At 43.7% G+C, this 16,231-nt stretch overlaps 1 long non-coding RNA gene across 1 annotated transcript; it reads right to left on the reverse strand.

Moving 5' to 3' along the window:
• Window positions 1–3,432: 3,432 nt before the first annotated feature.
• LOC148517206 (uncharacterized) lies at window positions 3,433–14,911 on the reverse strand. The gene is made up of 3 exons (XR_015879309.1): window positions 14,825–14,911; window positions 5,353–5,389; window positions 3,433–4,084 (listed from the first exon to the last, which is right to left on the reverse strand). It is a non-coding gene; the product is annotated as an uncharacterized LOC148517206 (long non-coding RNA).
• Between the last annotated feature and the right edge of the window lie 1,320 nt (window positions 14,912–16,231).

The following is a 16,231-nucleotide window of genomic DNA, read 5'->3' on the forward strand; positions in this document are numbered from 1 at the left end:
TAAAATGAAACAAGATGTGCTCTACCTGCAGACTTTCAGATTTAATTTGAGGGTAATTACATTCAAATCAGGTGAACGGTGTAGGAATTACAACGGTTTCTATATGTGCCTCCCACTTTTTAAGGGTCCAAAAGTAATGGGACAAACTAAACAATCCTAAATCTAACTTTCACTTTTTAATACTTTGTTGCAAATCCTTTGCAGGCAATTACAGCCTGAAGTCTGGAACGCATAGACATCACCAGACGCTGGGTTTCATCCCTGGTGATGCTCTGCCAGGCCTCTACTGCAAATGTCTTCAGTTCCTACTTGTTCTTGGGGCATTTTCCCTTCAGTTTTGTCTTCATCAAGTGAAATGCATGCTCAATCAGATTCAGGTCAGGGGATTGACTTGGCCATTGCATAACATTCCACTTTTTAGCCTTAAAAAACTCTTTGGTTGCTTTTGCAGTATGCTTCAGGTCATTGTCCATCTGCACTGTGAAGCACCGTCCAATGAAGCATTTGACTGAATATGAGCATATAATATTGCCCAAAACACTTCAGAATTCATTCTGCTGCTTTTGTCAGCAGTCACATCATCAATAAATGCAAGGGAACCTGTTCCATTGGCAGCCATACATGCCCACGCCATGACACTACCACCACCATGCTTCACTGTTGAGGTAGTATGTTTTGGATCATGAGCAGTTCCTTTCCTTCTCCATACTTTTCTCTTCCCATCACTCTGGTACAAGTGGATCTTTGTCTCATATGTCCATAGGATGTTGTTCCAGAACTGTAATGGGTTTTTTAGATGTTGTTTGGCAAACTCTAATCTGGTCTTCCTGTTTTTGTGGCTCACCAATGGTTTACATCTTGTGGTGAACCCTCTATATTTACTCTTGTGAAGTCTTCTCTTGATTGTTGACTTTGACACATATACACCTACCTCCTGGAGAGTGTTCTTGATTTGGCCAACTGTTGTGAAGGGGTTTTTCTTCACCAGGGAAATAATTCTTTTGTCATCCACCACAGTTGTTTTCCGTGGTCTTCCGGGTCTTTTGGTGTTGTTGAGCTCTCCGGTGCGTTCTTTCTTTTTAAGAATGTTCCAAACAGTTGATTTGGCCACACCTAATGTTTTTGCTATCTCTCTAATGGGTTTGTTTTTATTTTTCAGCCTAATGATGGCTTGCTTCACTGATAGTGACAGCTCTTTGGATCTCATATTGATAGTCGACAGCAACTAATTCCAAATGCAAATGTCACACCTAGAATCAACTCCAGACCTTTTACCTGCTTAATTGATAATGAAATAAAGAGGGAATAGCCCACACCTGTCCATGAAATAGCTTTTGAGTTGATAGTCCCATTACTTTTGGCCCCTTAAAAAGTGGGAGGCACATATAGAAACCGTTGTAATTCCTACACCGTTCAGCTGATTTGGATGTAATCACCCTGAAATTAAATCTGAAAGTCTGCAGTTAAAGCACATCTTGTTTGTTTCATTTCAAAGCCATCGTGGTGGTGAATAGATGCCAAAATATGAAAATTCTGTCAATGTCCCAATATTTATGCACCTGACTGTATGACCCAATAGCAGAATGAATTGTACATAGATATTTCTCAAATATTTAACATTTTATGAAACATATTAAATTGACAATAAACTACTGTATAGTCAGGGGCGTCTTAAGAGAGAAGGGAGCCCGTGTGCACTCCCCGTGCGGGGCCCCCTCCTCGCTCCTCAGTGGCCAGCAGCTGACTAACGCGGCTGGCCAGCCACCGGAGCCTTAGTAGACTCCGGACACTAGAGTGTGCCCAGAGTCTACTGCGCATGCGCAGAACACCGGAAAAATGGTCAGGGTGGCCATTTTCCCGTGTTCTGAGCAGCGCTGACACCCGACGCGGGAGCACGGACAGGTAAGTTTAAAATAATATGGGTGCAGGGTGTGCGGTGCGGAGCCCCCCTGGACCTACACCCATTATAGATACGCCACTGTGTATAGTGCACATCTGCTTTCTGTTCCACGGATACTTTCTCATTATGTTGTCAGGGTCCTACTGTGCTACATGGGGCTAGAGACCCCTAGAACACGACTTTCTCTGTGTGTCTAATTATCACCTAGATGCCTCCCTCCCTTGCCGCCATTATAGAATGTAGTTGTAATTTTGAATTGAAGCCAGAATATACCGTGAATCTGCGCTTGCAGACGGCCCTCTCGCCCTTTGTTTCCTACCCTGTGTTGTGGCAGGAAGGGTATGGGGGTGGGGTGTAATCATCCTGGATACTTGGTTGTAGCCATAATTAGTTACACATAGGCTGCTTCCACAACAATGCTTAGTTCAAAGTGTTATTAGAATTTTTAAATGGAAGCCGGAGTTATTAAGGAGTTAAACAGAAGGATAACTATACTTGCTGTGTCTTACCTTCACTTGTTGGTATGTCCGCGGCCTGCTTGCTGTCAGTCGGTGTATCACTGCTCCTTTCACCCTCTCCTACTCACTCCAGGTGCTTCCACTTCTCACCTAGGGATTGTGATGCTGTTCTTACAGCTTTCTCTCTATGTGCATCACATGAAGTAGATGTTTCCTGATGGATTTGAAGTTGTTTGGAGTGAGCTCGTCATAATCCATAGAGTTTATTAGAGCACTAATATGCCTTCCAAGTGTCTTAGGATCTGCAGATGTGACCAGAGCTTTTTCTGCTTGGCATAGCATTGCCTCAGAAGGTGTTTATCAGCCAGAGTACGATAAATGGTTTTTATGCATTCAGTGTCCCTCCACTCAATGCCCTCATCCAGGACGATGGCCTTGCAGCACAGATGAGGAAAGCACTGGATGAGGCAGACCACGGCGGCCGATACCACGTCTGAGTTAGTACTGTGCAAATTTACCATTAATGACAGGCAATGCTCCTTCACTAGTCTGGTGATGGGACTAAATGGAAACACTCTGCAGCGCTGAACTAGCTCCCCAAACAGCTTGGTTGCATGGTGTTGGAGGACGTGGTCTGCATTACTCAGATGTCTTGCAGTGTAGCTGAGGATTTTATTATATTTATACCAGTTTTCTCTTCATGCATTTGAACGTCGGTCACTAAAACTCTCAGGATGATGGAAAGCAAGGTCGGATCGTCTTTCTTCATCTTCCGCAGAATTGCCTTTATAAATGCATGAATATGAATTTCATAGCCGCGTTTGGTAAGGCTCTTGTGAAACGTTCAGTGCACTCTATAACCTTGAGGCGAGTATTGATATCAAGGTAATCCATTATAGGTAATATATTGTTAACTACATTAGGTAGGTCTCCAGAGACACATCCAGGATATGCCATAAGAGCCACACAGATTGTAACACTTGTAACTTTGTTTTGTAACTCATGTGAGTTAGTTAGTCTTTTTCTCCAGTTTCCGCTCTGGACAATACTTTCAAAAAAAGTTGTCAGCACATTCGTATTCATTACACAACGTGTCAGATGGAACGGTGTTATATATTGCACCAGGGCCAAATGTAATTAGTTGTTTTGGCCTTGGGTTCCTGGTCTGCACTGTTCACATTACCTATATGGGATATAAAGCTGCTGCGATGGACAGCCAGTAAGGAATTAACTTTGTGTATGGTGACAATGATGATCGGTTTATCCTCAGTACTGGTGCCGCTTTGTATTTTCCAGCTGGTGAGTGTAGCACAGGCTTTTGTAAATACTAGCTTAATACTGGTCTCTTGCATAGCAGGACTTCCAAAGACCACAGCAGCATTATTGATGAACATAGAAAGCACTGTCTGGGTGCGGGGATGAGAAACAGTCTCCATATGTTGACATGTCAGAGATAACAAATACACCTTCTGAGTGAAGGGCACGGTGGTATAAGACATTACAGCAGCCAGCGTGGTAAATGCAGACAGTGGAGAGGAGCACCCGCGTACCTGAATAGTAGTCACAATCTCCGCTATGGTGTTCTCCATGTAGTCCCTGGCTAGGTAGAAAAGCAATTTGCTGGCTGTTAGCCAAATGCATTCGCTGTTACCCTGCTCTGCTTCTGTCATTGCCTGTATAATAACAGGGATGATACAGTCATTTTGAATACGCCGCTTATATCCATCTGAAATAGAATAGGCATGGATGAACACAACCACGTTAGGTGCCACATAATTGAACCTAAGGATGGAAGGTAAACACAAATCTCCTTTATTAAATCACACAGCACTCCACGCTACACCTTTGCACCCCACCAGGCCTTGGGAAGGGTGCTTGAGGGGGTCAAGGGGTGGGGCCCTGCATGATCCACTGGTACTGGGCCTCATGATTCCTGTTGGCAGCCCTGGGGGGAGGTGTGGGCGGACTGGTGGTGGTAGTATTTTGGTCCAGTCTGTCGGACCGTCCTCTCTTCTCTACCAAGGTTTTAGAATGCAGGGCATTCTGGGAGGAGCACTGCAGTGTGAGTGCTCGGCAGGTAAGGGAAGAGAGAGAGAGCTGCGTACCTTGGTCACAGCGCTGGGATTGCAGATGCAGCAGGAGGTGTCAGACACCTCCTGATGCATTTGCATTTAAGCTACGTAGGATGGAATAGTAAAGCTGCTTGTGTGCGGCTTTGCAATTCTGTCCTCTGCTGAATCATCCACTTAGGGGCATATTCAATTACCCATGGGACCTCTCCCGCGAGTAATTGATGGGTGAAAGTCCCGCGGCGCAGGGTAAAGCTTTTTCCCCGCGTCCAAAAAACAGGACTTCCATGCGAGAACACACTGATTCCGCGAGAACTGCGGAATCAGTGTGTTAATATTGCTCGCGCGAGGCCGAATAGGGCGGCCTCATGCTGATTTTACCTCGCACCTACATGAGGTGCGAGGTAAAATCAAACAGCGGGGAGACCCCGCGCGTGGAATCCCCGCTAATTGAATCCGTCAAGCGCGTCAATTAGCCACGGGGTAAACCCCGCGGCTAATTGAATACGCCCCTTAGTGTCATAGAAGAGATCCCGGGGTCAGTGGGAAAACTGGATGTAAAAAAAAGTTGGATACTTCAACTTTCCAAAATGTACCTTCAAATCCGTGACATACGTACAGTACAGTAATAAAGGATTTGGGTTTTGCCATGGTATTTAGATGTCAATGCATGCAAGAAGACCTAGGAGTATCACTGAGCTACAAGAGGGGAAACAATCCTAAATTAAGAATAGAAAGATTCTCAGCTGGCTACAAGGAATGCTTGGAAGTTGCAACTTGGGCCAAAAGAGATGTTTACTGACTGCAAGGTCACATTTACTGACTGCAAGGTCACATTTACTATTTTCTTTTTATGCATATGTATTTGCTTTAGTAAATAAATAGTAGTTTTACCTTCAAACATGCAGAAATATGTCACACTTACGTTTGTCCAATTCAGAGGTTGTGTTATATTCTTTTCACTAAAAGTTACAGAGACACATGTAATTTACTCAGGGAAGCCCAATACAGATATATTATGTATGTATACTGTATGTAGTATTTATGTTAGAACATATATTACCATTGACATACCTCCCAATATGACCCATTCCAGGAACTACAAAATGCTCTGCTCCTTGACTTCCCTCTTAATTTATGATTACCATCACCTACGTTGAAACACCTTTCTTGTCAATTAACTAGTTCGACTAAGGTGACGGCAATCATAAATTAAGAAGAAAGTCCAGGAACTGAGCATTTTGTCCCTCCTGGAACGGGTCATGTTGGGAGGTATACATTGGTCTAGCTACTAAATTATAATGTTGTCAGCTGCCAATTAACCTGCTTATAGGAGCAAACTGGAGCACACGCTGGAACCCACCACAAGGAAGGGTGACAACATCTAAACATCACACAGATAGTGCTTTGGTCGGAAGCAAACCTCTGAGTGTTGTGAAACAGCAATGCTAACCACTATGCAAGTGGTTCTCAAACTCGGTCCTCAGGACCCCACACAGTTCATGTTTTGCAGGTCATCTAGCAGGTGTACAGGTGTAGTCACAGATGGAGATAATCAGTATACCTGTAATTCTGTGAGGAGAACTGTTTGGGGTCCTGAGAACCGAATTTGAGAACCTGTGCACTATTCCATTGTCCTGCTCCACACTGATTACTTAAGCAATACCAGAGCACTAATTAAATACTGAGTTTTGCACATATACAGAGCTTGTTACACAACGTTGGTGCCTTATAAACACCTTAATTCCTCTTTTCCACAAAAACCCAGGTCTGATCTGGGTTATTTTCAGGTCAGCCCCGTTCACACTGAACATGAGTCCGCCCTGCTAAACTTGTGAGATCATAAAAAGTGGGAGGTGACTGCTCCACAACCACCAATCAGCTAATTTTAGGCATGACCCAGATCGGATAACCCGGGTTGTTCTGCAAATTACCAGGTAAAAGTGAATTACCCGAAATTCACTTTTACTCGTTAATTTGCTAAACAACCCGGGATTCTTTCCTGTGTGAAAGGGTCATTCCGGGACTAAATTCCCGCGTCTCCGACCCTGGTTTTTTGCAGGATCTTAGACCCGGGAATTAAGTCCCGGGTTGATCCTTTCACACTGGGAAAAAACCCGGGTTGTTCTGCAAATTACCAGGTAAAAGTGAATTACCCGAAATTTTCATTTTCCTGTGTGAAAGGGGTATCAGACAGAAAATGGCAATAAACCTGGCAAACAAAATGCCCGGCAAAAGCTAGGTTTTTTTGCCATTTTCTGTCTGAAAGTGGTATTATTCTCCAATGTTATTTAAGGATTATGACTGAGACGTTACCTACAGCAGCTAATTTGCATAGAGCAAATTTACACTACCGGTTTATAGTGCCCCTGTCAAACAGCTTCTAGAGATGAATAAATAGCCAGAATAATACTGTATACCCCCATGTAAATAACGAGGATATTAGAAGCAGGACTGGTATATATAGGGGCAAGCGGAAAAAGCAGGGTCACACAAAAAAGTGTGCCAACAGAGGGTGCTTGGCCAGTTCACAGAAGGGACTTGGCCTGTTTTCAGCAATCATGATTAGTGGTTAAGTCAAACCACTTTACTTGTCCCCATCATACCACTGTGTGCTGGGTTCATCAGTGTGTGCTTGGGCTCAGCTGTCTAGATTCACAGTGGAGCTTAGGAGGAGGACTGGAAGAGAAGTGATGTAGCTTAAGGGCCATCATGCAGAAAGGCCCACCAGGGAGTTTCTGATTACCCTGTGGGCCAGTCCAAGGTACAGAGAAGGCCTAGTGTGTGTTTATGCTGGGAAAGGAATTATCTTGTCTAACTTTTATGAAATACAATGTAAGTAATTATCGCTCTCACCAGGCAACCAACACCTGCTAGCTGTGTTTTACATGGCTACAGTCTGGAGGGTGTAAAGAAAATAGATTGACATTACAAAAATACAATTAGATATTTCAGGGTACTGCAATATCCTCTCCAGGTATCAGGTGGCTTTAGATGTCAGATAAATATACTGTAAACTAGAAAACAAAGTGTAATTTAAATTTATATCCGGTGCCATCTGGACACGGAAGTGGACAAACATGAAAGTGTCACAGGAGTGGTCATATGATACATTAGGAGTTGTTTTTAGTTATGCCTGTGAAGATAGTTGTGGTAAACAGACATGTAATGTAAGTCAGCTGGCGTGCTTCTTGATGTGTAAAAAACCTGTAAATATCTAGAACCAAAAATACAACCATAGTAAAGTTTCTATAAAATGGTACGAGGTATTGGGGCTGGTGCAGAGGTGAATGTATGTACATTTGAGTAGCGTATGTTGCCTGAATTCACATTCTCAAAAAATGGGCGCCTGCAAATACGAGAATGCATTCTGAGCCTGATTCAGAGCCAGACGCTATTTGCGCTCGCTCGTTCAGAAAAAGGGGCCAGCTATTTAAATTGAGCGCTTGCTATTTTGTAAAGACGCCCCCTGGCCGTTCGCATCATACGTCATCTCCGCTATTTATTAGATTAATCGAGTACATCGAAAGGCGTCTGAACTGCTCGCAGTGCTTGTAGTTGGATTTTCCTTCCGCAATCATGCGAACAGTTCAGGCTAATAGACAACCTAGTGACGTGGCCGATGACGCTGCTTTGTTAAGTATGCACACCCTTAAAACGCCCGTTTTGACCGTTTGGCACGTCTGCGTTCGGATCTCCACTCCCCGTTTTCAAACCTTCCCCTGTTACCACCCACAAACGCCTCATCCTGTCACTCAAATTAGCAGGCATTCGCTATTTTGCGAGCGCTCGACTTCCGACCGCACTGACTGGTTGGCGCATGCACATTACGACCCATACACATGCGCAGATGTGCGAACATCGCTCGGAGCGAACGAGCGGCCGCTTACGAGCGGCTCTGAATCAGGCCCTCTGATCGCCCCTAGACTTATAACCGGACATGCAGAACGGAGTGTGATGGGAGTTCTCATGTAGGCAGAGTCCAATAAGGGAGTAATCTGGCCCATTAACCGAGCTCGTTTCTTTGGAGTAATGTACAGTACGCCCAACGTACTTACGACTCTGCATCAGCCCCAGTATCTATAAATTAGTATTATAAATCAATGAGGTTTCAGTTTATGTGGACTTAGGTGTCATTTGCATGGCGGTGTTTCTGTATACGTGGAAGCAGTGCATGTCACTTGCATGGCGGTGTTTCTGTATAGGTGGAAGCAGTGCATGTCACTTGCAGGGCAGTGATTCTGTATAGGTGGAAGCAGTGCATGTCACTTGCATGGCGGTGTTTCTGTATAGGTGGAAGCAGTGCATGTCACTTGCATGGCGGTGTTTCTGTATAGGTGGAAGCAGTGCATGTCACTTGCATGGCGGTGTTTCTGTATAGGTGGAAGCAGTGCATGTCACTTGCATGGCGGTGTTTCTGTATAGGTGGAAGCAGTGCATGTCACTTGCATGGCGGTGTTTCTGTATAGGTGGAAGCAGTGCATGTCACTTGCATGGCAGTGCATCACTATAGCCGAAGGTTGTCCTGTGCTTAATGGTGATTAAGAGTCTGATTCATTACGGATCACACGCAGACCCACTGCAAAAATATGCTAATGTTTGAAATCGCAATGCCGTCGCAGCCTAACATAAGGACGCCCACATCCCCTTACTCACATTAGTAATACTTTGCAAAATACTGTAGTGAAACCATCGGTAACATGGAGTACCATTGCAGCCTCACGCACATTTGCACAAGGTCAGGTGCTAACCTCGTCGCACGCAGTGGGAGCTCATGCTGCTTCTACCATCGCAGTAGCTAATTTATGCACGCCTCTGTTACGACGTTCAGACACACTGACACGCCTGCGTTTTGCCGACCACCTCCCGTCACCACCCCTAAACACTCACTTCCTGCCAATCACTCTGCAATGGGCCTGCGTAGACACTGCAATCACAGACACTGCAATCACAGACACTGCAATCACAGACACTGCAATCACAGTGTGGTGATTGCAGTGAGCCCTTCGCGTAGCCGCAGTGGTGTCCCTCCCCGTGGTGTCACCCGGTGCGATGAGAGACGAAGTGCGTGCGGCATAGCCACATGGCACCGAAAAGGGGGTTTGGCCACATGAGAAGGGCGTGGCCACGTGGCTCAAACCCCCATGTCTATTACTTGGGGGGGGGGGAAGGGGGAGTGCAGGAGGTCCCTGTGTGGAGCACTCAGCTCCCTCAGTGACAGGAGCAGAGTGCTGCACTTAATTCTACAATGCAACACCCGGCTCCTGTCAGTGAGGGCGGACCGCACCCCCCGCACTTGTGACACCACTACACACGCGCATTGCGTTGCATGTCCGGAAAGCAACAATCGGCTGTCTGCGTGCGTAATCGCAGTTGGTTGGAAACGAATCGGGCCCTAAGACAATGATTTTCTGTCTTTAATCTCAGTAACAGCAACTACAAAACTGGTGAAAGACATAAAAATGTAAAGCCTAATTACAAATAAAGTATATACAAAGCCTACAGTATAGTCAAGAAGGATTTATATTATCATGTAGCCCTGCAGACACTTTCCTCTGATTCATGATTTCCCCCTGCAGCTAATGCTTGCCCATGGTAATGTACTATAGTTACATAGAACAACTTGTAGAACTAGCTTCTAGGGGTTGGGTATGAAACGCTGACGGTCAGGAAGCCGTCTGACTAAATCCCGATGCCGCAAGCCAGACCGCTGAAGATCCCGACTGGGGCTGGTAAGTACCCTTACCCTCCCTTAGTGGTGCCTAACCCTAACCTCCCCCAGGGGCGCCTAACCCTAACCTCTCCGGTGGTGCCTAACCCTAACCTCTCCCCAGGTGGTGCCTAACCCCAACCTCCCGCCAGTGGTACATAACCCTAACCTCCCCCTGGGGGTAAAGAAAGCAGTAGCGCTAAACAATTCAATAACATGTAACTACATGAATACATACAGTATCATACATTGAGAATATTTAATAATAAATGTATAATTAAAAATGTATAAAAACTTCACTTGACTATATCAAGGAAGGAAAATCACAGTTTTGGTGTGACATATAAAAGCATGAGATCTCACCCACAACCTCAAAGTCCGTATTGAGCCTGTTCACAAACGGCATCTAATGGGGGACACAGGAGTGTCAATTGGTTGGTAGGAAATTGTCCACTGGATGTCAATCCTGGTTGCCGCTAGAGGGATGTCCCTTAGAAATGTGATGAAACAAATCAGATGAATGGGTCCTCATGATATGCGGTGTCCATGAACAGCGGATGTCCACGTGAGACTGTTGGTAGCAAACTCCTCTTGATCTGAGTCCTAATAATCCCAAAGGCTGGTTCAGGCAAAAAGGAATCCAATGTTGGAAAGTCCAAATGTAGCAATGGGTGTGGATGATGGTCCCTGTGTAGGAACTGACGCGTTTCACTGCATCTAGGTGCAGCTTTATCAAAGGTGTCTAATAGGCGTCCAAGATAGTGCTTTTATACCCCTCTAAGTGAGGTTACTGATTATCACCTGGTCTCAACTGATAGTACCATATGCAAACAGAGTAATAATTTCAAACTTACATAAATTTAGAGATTATATATATATATATATATATATATATATATATATAAATATATACATACATACACACACACACACGATTAAGAGGGAGACCTATTTAAACTACTATATTTAGAAAGGAATTTATTATTTTGATGTTTATTATCGAATTGCCGGAACTTCCGGTTTTCCGGTGTCTGGTCACATGATGTAAATAAAGACAAATAATTTATATAATATACCCTTCTGAATACCAATCAAAAGGTATCCAGTTAGATGTTAGACCAAAAGAAAGACAGGAAGGAATTATCACATCTTATTTACCTTCCCCTGTATATTTGGTAGGTACTCGTCATCACAATCGGTGATGACTATTGTTCCGATCATGTGACTAAGTCACACGGACGGATGACGGCCAATCCATAGTCCGCGGTCACGTGATTCACAATGTGACCTATAGAGACAGGGTAGGTGTCGGTGACAAGTCCGGTCGCGCGTCCAGATCACATGATCGGAAATGGATTTGTAATCACCCTTATTGCCACATTGTAGTTAACTTTCCATCCTAGACAGGCTGCTATGTATCGAGTCATGTGACCGCAATTGACATGATCATCCCTTTGTATAATGAAGGTATTTGTTTACTACATATCCCAGAATCCCATTACAGATAAACCCTACTCTGGATCACATGATCGCATATCCAATCACGTGACACTGCCATCTCAATACGTGCCGTCGCATTGATCTATTTGACTAAAATAAACTCTATCAACAACATACTCTAATTAAGAGTATATTTATCCAACAATAAATGTTTGGAAATAAATTATTTCATATACATGATGAGTAGAGGGTTGATTAAATTACAATCGCCCTGTGAGTCAAGCGCCTAAGCGTCGGCTACATGCCGCACTTATGGTAGCTCCGTGCTCACTGATTATTTTTCACAGCCACGGGGTGAGATCTTGGCTGCTAGCGGAGCAAGTTGAGGTGCCGTTACCAGCGTTTCCACGTAGTTTGCAATAGCAACTTGCCCCCTTTGCGGCTAATTGATTTGACCCCTTAGAGTCTAGTTTTATTTGTACAATTGAACAGGAATCCCAATGTCGGCATCCCGATAGGTTTAGGAAACTGACACCTGTCGGTAAGTATCCTATCCCTACCCCTAAACCTAACTCTTCCTCCTCGCAGCCTAAACCTAACCCTCCGCCACTGCAGTCTAAACCTAACAAGAAATGTAACGCTCAGACGTAAGGTATTTTCATGTCATTAGAAAAACATGCAGTGAAACAGGTCAAACTCAATCTACTTCATCACTGTACTAATCCGAAAACAGCTTGATGCTGCATGTGCTGTGGTCATTCAGAGCAGCAGAGCGTCTAGTTTCAGTGTAAGCTGTTAGACTTCCGGATGGGGAATCCAATTGAATGTTTTGTGTTTGTGGGGGATTAAATGCATAGTCAGTAGCAAATGACAGAAACATCTGTATACGTATCCTCCTTCCGCCCGGGGCTAATCCAGTAGAGAAAAATAATGAATAATTTCTACATGTACAGTGTAATCTGTACATTGCATTGTCTAAACAAATCACAGGAATTACATGGAGAAAGACGGAAATACACGTTTGTGGACTGCAAGCGAAAACATGCAGATTTACTAGACTTGATTTGAATAATTTCACCAATTAATCAGACAAAATGTCTCCGTTTGGCCATTTCAATAGACAGAGAGACACACAGGTTTTTATGGCAATGATAGGAATAAAAATAAAAATCTAGTAACAGACAAAATAAAACATAACCACAGAGAGGAACCGAGTGGTCTGTCTAGTCTACCTATTTCAGTAGTATGCAGTAACACTGTCGACATTCAGGGCGGAATTCAATTGTTTTCATCCCCTATCGCGCCCGACGGAGCTATTCTATTCTTGCTCCTGTCGGGCGTGATCAGCTGCCAAGTGCTACATTTCAGCTCGCAGCCCCTGGGGGATGAGAGCTGAAGTGTGCGAAAAGTGACATGTTTGGGCGCCCAAACATCACTTTTCGCGATCGCGCCCAGCACTTTGGTCGGGTTTAGCTGCTTTACGCGGCTAAACCTGACCTCTATGGGCGCGATCAGCGCGAAGAACGGCAGCAATTGAATGGCGGCCCGCGATCTCCTGTCACTTTAGACGGGAGATCCGGACCGCGTAATCAATTGAATTCCGCCCTCAGAATGTCAACATCATCATGTAGACATGTGGTAATCCTCAAGAGCCCGCAATAGCTCTAGTAACTATACAGGTTTGTAACAGTGGTAATTCTCTTCAGGGAGGCAAGTTCCCCTACTGCATAGATCACAGAGCCATATTCAATTAGAAGCGAAAAGCCATTTTCGCCTGTGTTTTTGTGAAAATTTCGCCTAAAAAAAAAATTCGCCAAATTCAATTCCAGGACAATTTCGCCTAAGCAGAAACAATTCTCCAAAAAAGATTCTCCAATCAATAGCAGGTGAAAAGAAATGCTAAATCTTTATTTTGGGGTGCAACCATGGGGAAACGACTCAGACCCCTTGGGACAGCCCCTCAAAGGACAAATCTGCAAAAAAAACAAAAACAAAACCTAAGAACACCCCAAAAAAGACATGTCATTTTTGGGGTGAACATTTTAAAAGTGGGGGGATAAACATAAAAATTAGCGAAATAGACTTCTTGGGGGTCCCCAAGTATGGGTCAGGTGTTTTTGGGATTGCAAGTGCATGCAAGTGGATTTTTCATGTATTTAAAAAATTCACTTTAGAGACATAAAAACATGCTAGTACCCATTTTCAAGTACCCCAAATTTAACAGGAATACTTATTTTCACCAAAAAATACTGCTTAATGCCATTCTTCACCACTTTTACAAAGTCACTAATAGCAAGCAATTTACACAACTTAAGTACCCAAAATAGTCTTATTAGTACACATCTACATTGCTTCCTATGTTAGTGTATCTTTTTCTGGGGTACAGACTGATTTTCCCAATTCTTTCAGTACTCTTCGCCTGTTCCACATTCACCTATTTCCATTTTCGCCTGTTTTGCAATTGAATTAGGCGAAAAGCGGGGACGCGCACGGAATAAATTCGCCTCTGAAACAGGCAAATGAAGCGAAAAATGTGCCTCTAGTCTCTAGATTTAAGTCAGTCACAGGTATTAAATATAAATTTAGAATTCAACACAAATAAATTATCTTTACTATTTTATTACATTGCATGTCCACCAATTTATCCAACACCTTATAACATAACATACATCACACTATTTTTCAATATGCCAATATACTGTATTATACAGCACAACTTCTATCACTTGCCAGTGGAACTAAATAACTTTGATAATGTTTTTATACTGCAGTATAAACTATTTCAGTACAATAAAATGTCTCTAGGGTTCAAACCCCAATGATGATCTGGAAGGTGCACAGAAATTAGTCCCAGAGCCTGCAGGAGGCTGTATAGTGCTGTAGATAATGCTCCGGATTGTTTATATCTACTGTATGTATATGATGTCACTGTGATTGCCAGTGGCAGAAGGCAACCCTTTGTACTTTGCACATTTATCACTATATTTATGCATATATATCTCTATTGTAGTCACTTTAATGTCATTTTCCAGGTAGGTATTATCTTCTGGAGCCCGGTGTGATCCTCACATGCGGCTGTTACATATATTTTATATTGTATCTCTTCAGTGTGTTTCATATATTGCTATGTGCCAGTGCAGGTAGTCCATTCATATACTCTATATGCTGAATACAGGGGCTGCAGCACTATAACCAGCTCCCTGGGTACCTCTCACATCAGTCTCAGACCAGTCTGCCCTCTTCCCACCTCTGGGGTCTGTCTCTGGCATCTTACATCCTGCCTCAGCGCTCTCCACCTTCTGAGAGCTGCAGAGCATCCATCCTCCTCTCTGACCATCACCTCAGAGTCTCCTGAGTAACTGCTGTTCACATCCAGCTATCACATGTCTGACCACCTGACACTGGTCACATGACCTGCTGCTGACCTCTTCAGTAGCTGCAGAGACTGCTGGAGACTGTGGTCTGCCTGTATAATGGCTTCTACATGTGCTGTAGTGCACTGCACTGTGTAAGACATAATAACTCACATAGCGGGGTACTACATACATGTTCTGAATGTCGACATGGTCTGCATGTCAACATGTTAAAATTGTAAACATACAACATGTCAACATTCACAATATCAGAAGTCAACAGTGTGAATGTCGACAGCCAGAATGTCGACACCCGATTTTAGGGTTAAGGTTAGGCTGCAATTGGGGTTTGGCATACGTTTACATTGGACATCCTATTGTCAACATTCTGTCAATATTCACAATGATGATTTAGGGTTAAGGTTAGGCTGCAATTAGGGTTAGGCTGCAATTAGGGTTAGGCTGCAATTAGGGTTAGGCAGCAGTTAAGGTTAGGCAGTACTTAGGGTTAGGCTGCAATTAGAGTTAAGTTTAGGCTGCAATTAGGGTTAGGCAGCAATTAGGGTTAGATTTAGGCTGCAATTAGGGTTAGGCAGCAGCTAGGGTTAGGTTTAGGCTGCAATTAGGGTTAGGCTGCAATTAGGGTTAGGCTGCAATTAGGGTTAGGCAACAGTTAGGGTTACGCTGCAATTAGGGTTAGGCTGCACTTAGGGTTAGGTTTAGGCTGCAATTAGGGTTAGGCAACAGTTAGGGTTACGCTGCAATTAGGGTTAGGCTGCAATTAGGGTTAGGTTTAGGCTGCAATTAGTGTTAGGCAGCAGCTAGGGTTAGGCTGCAATTAGGGTTAGGCAGCAGTTAGGGTTAGGCTGAAATTAGGGTTAGGCTTAGACTGCAGTTAGTGTTAGGCAGCATTTAGGGTTATGCTGCAATTAGGGTTATTGTGCAATTAGAGTTAGCATGTAATTAGAGTTAGCATGTAATTAGAGTTAGCATGCAATTAGGGGTAGGGTAAGTTGTAGGCTACAATATGAGTGTTGACATTCACAATATTACCATTTGTTAAAATGTTTACATTGTGAGTGTTAACATTCTGAGCATGTCAACATCTTGAATGTCGATATGCATTCCATATTGACATTATGGTGTTGACATAATGAATACCGACATTCAAAATTTGGCATATCATACTACTGTACACCTCAATGTAAGGGGTGCAAAAGCATTTATGTATGTTTTGTGTGCAGAGTATAAAACTGCCTGCTTTGCCATGTAGCCCACAAATAAGGGGCAGCTTTATGTTA

Source organism: Taudactylus pleione, unplaced genomic scaffold (genome assembly GCF_031769625.1).
Source record: "Taudactylus pleione unplaced genomic scaffold, aTauple2 ptg000225l, whole genome shotgun sequence".
Lineage (NCBI taxonomy): Eukaryota > Metazoa > Chordata > Amphibia > Anura > Myobatrachidae > Taudactylus > Taudactylus pleione.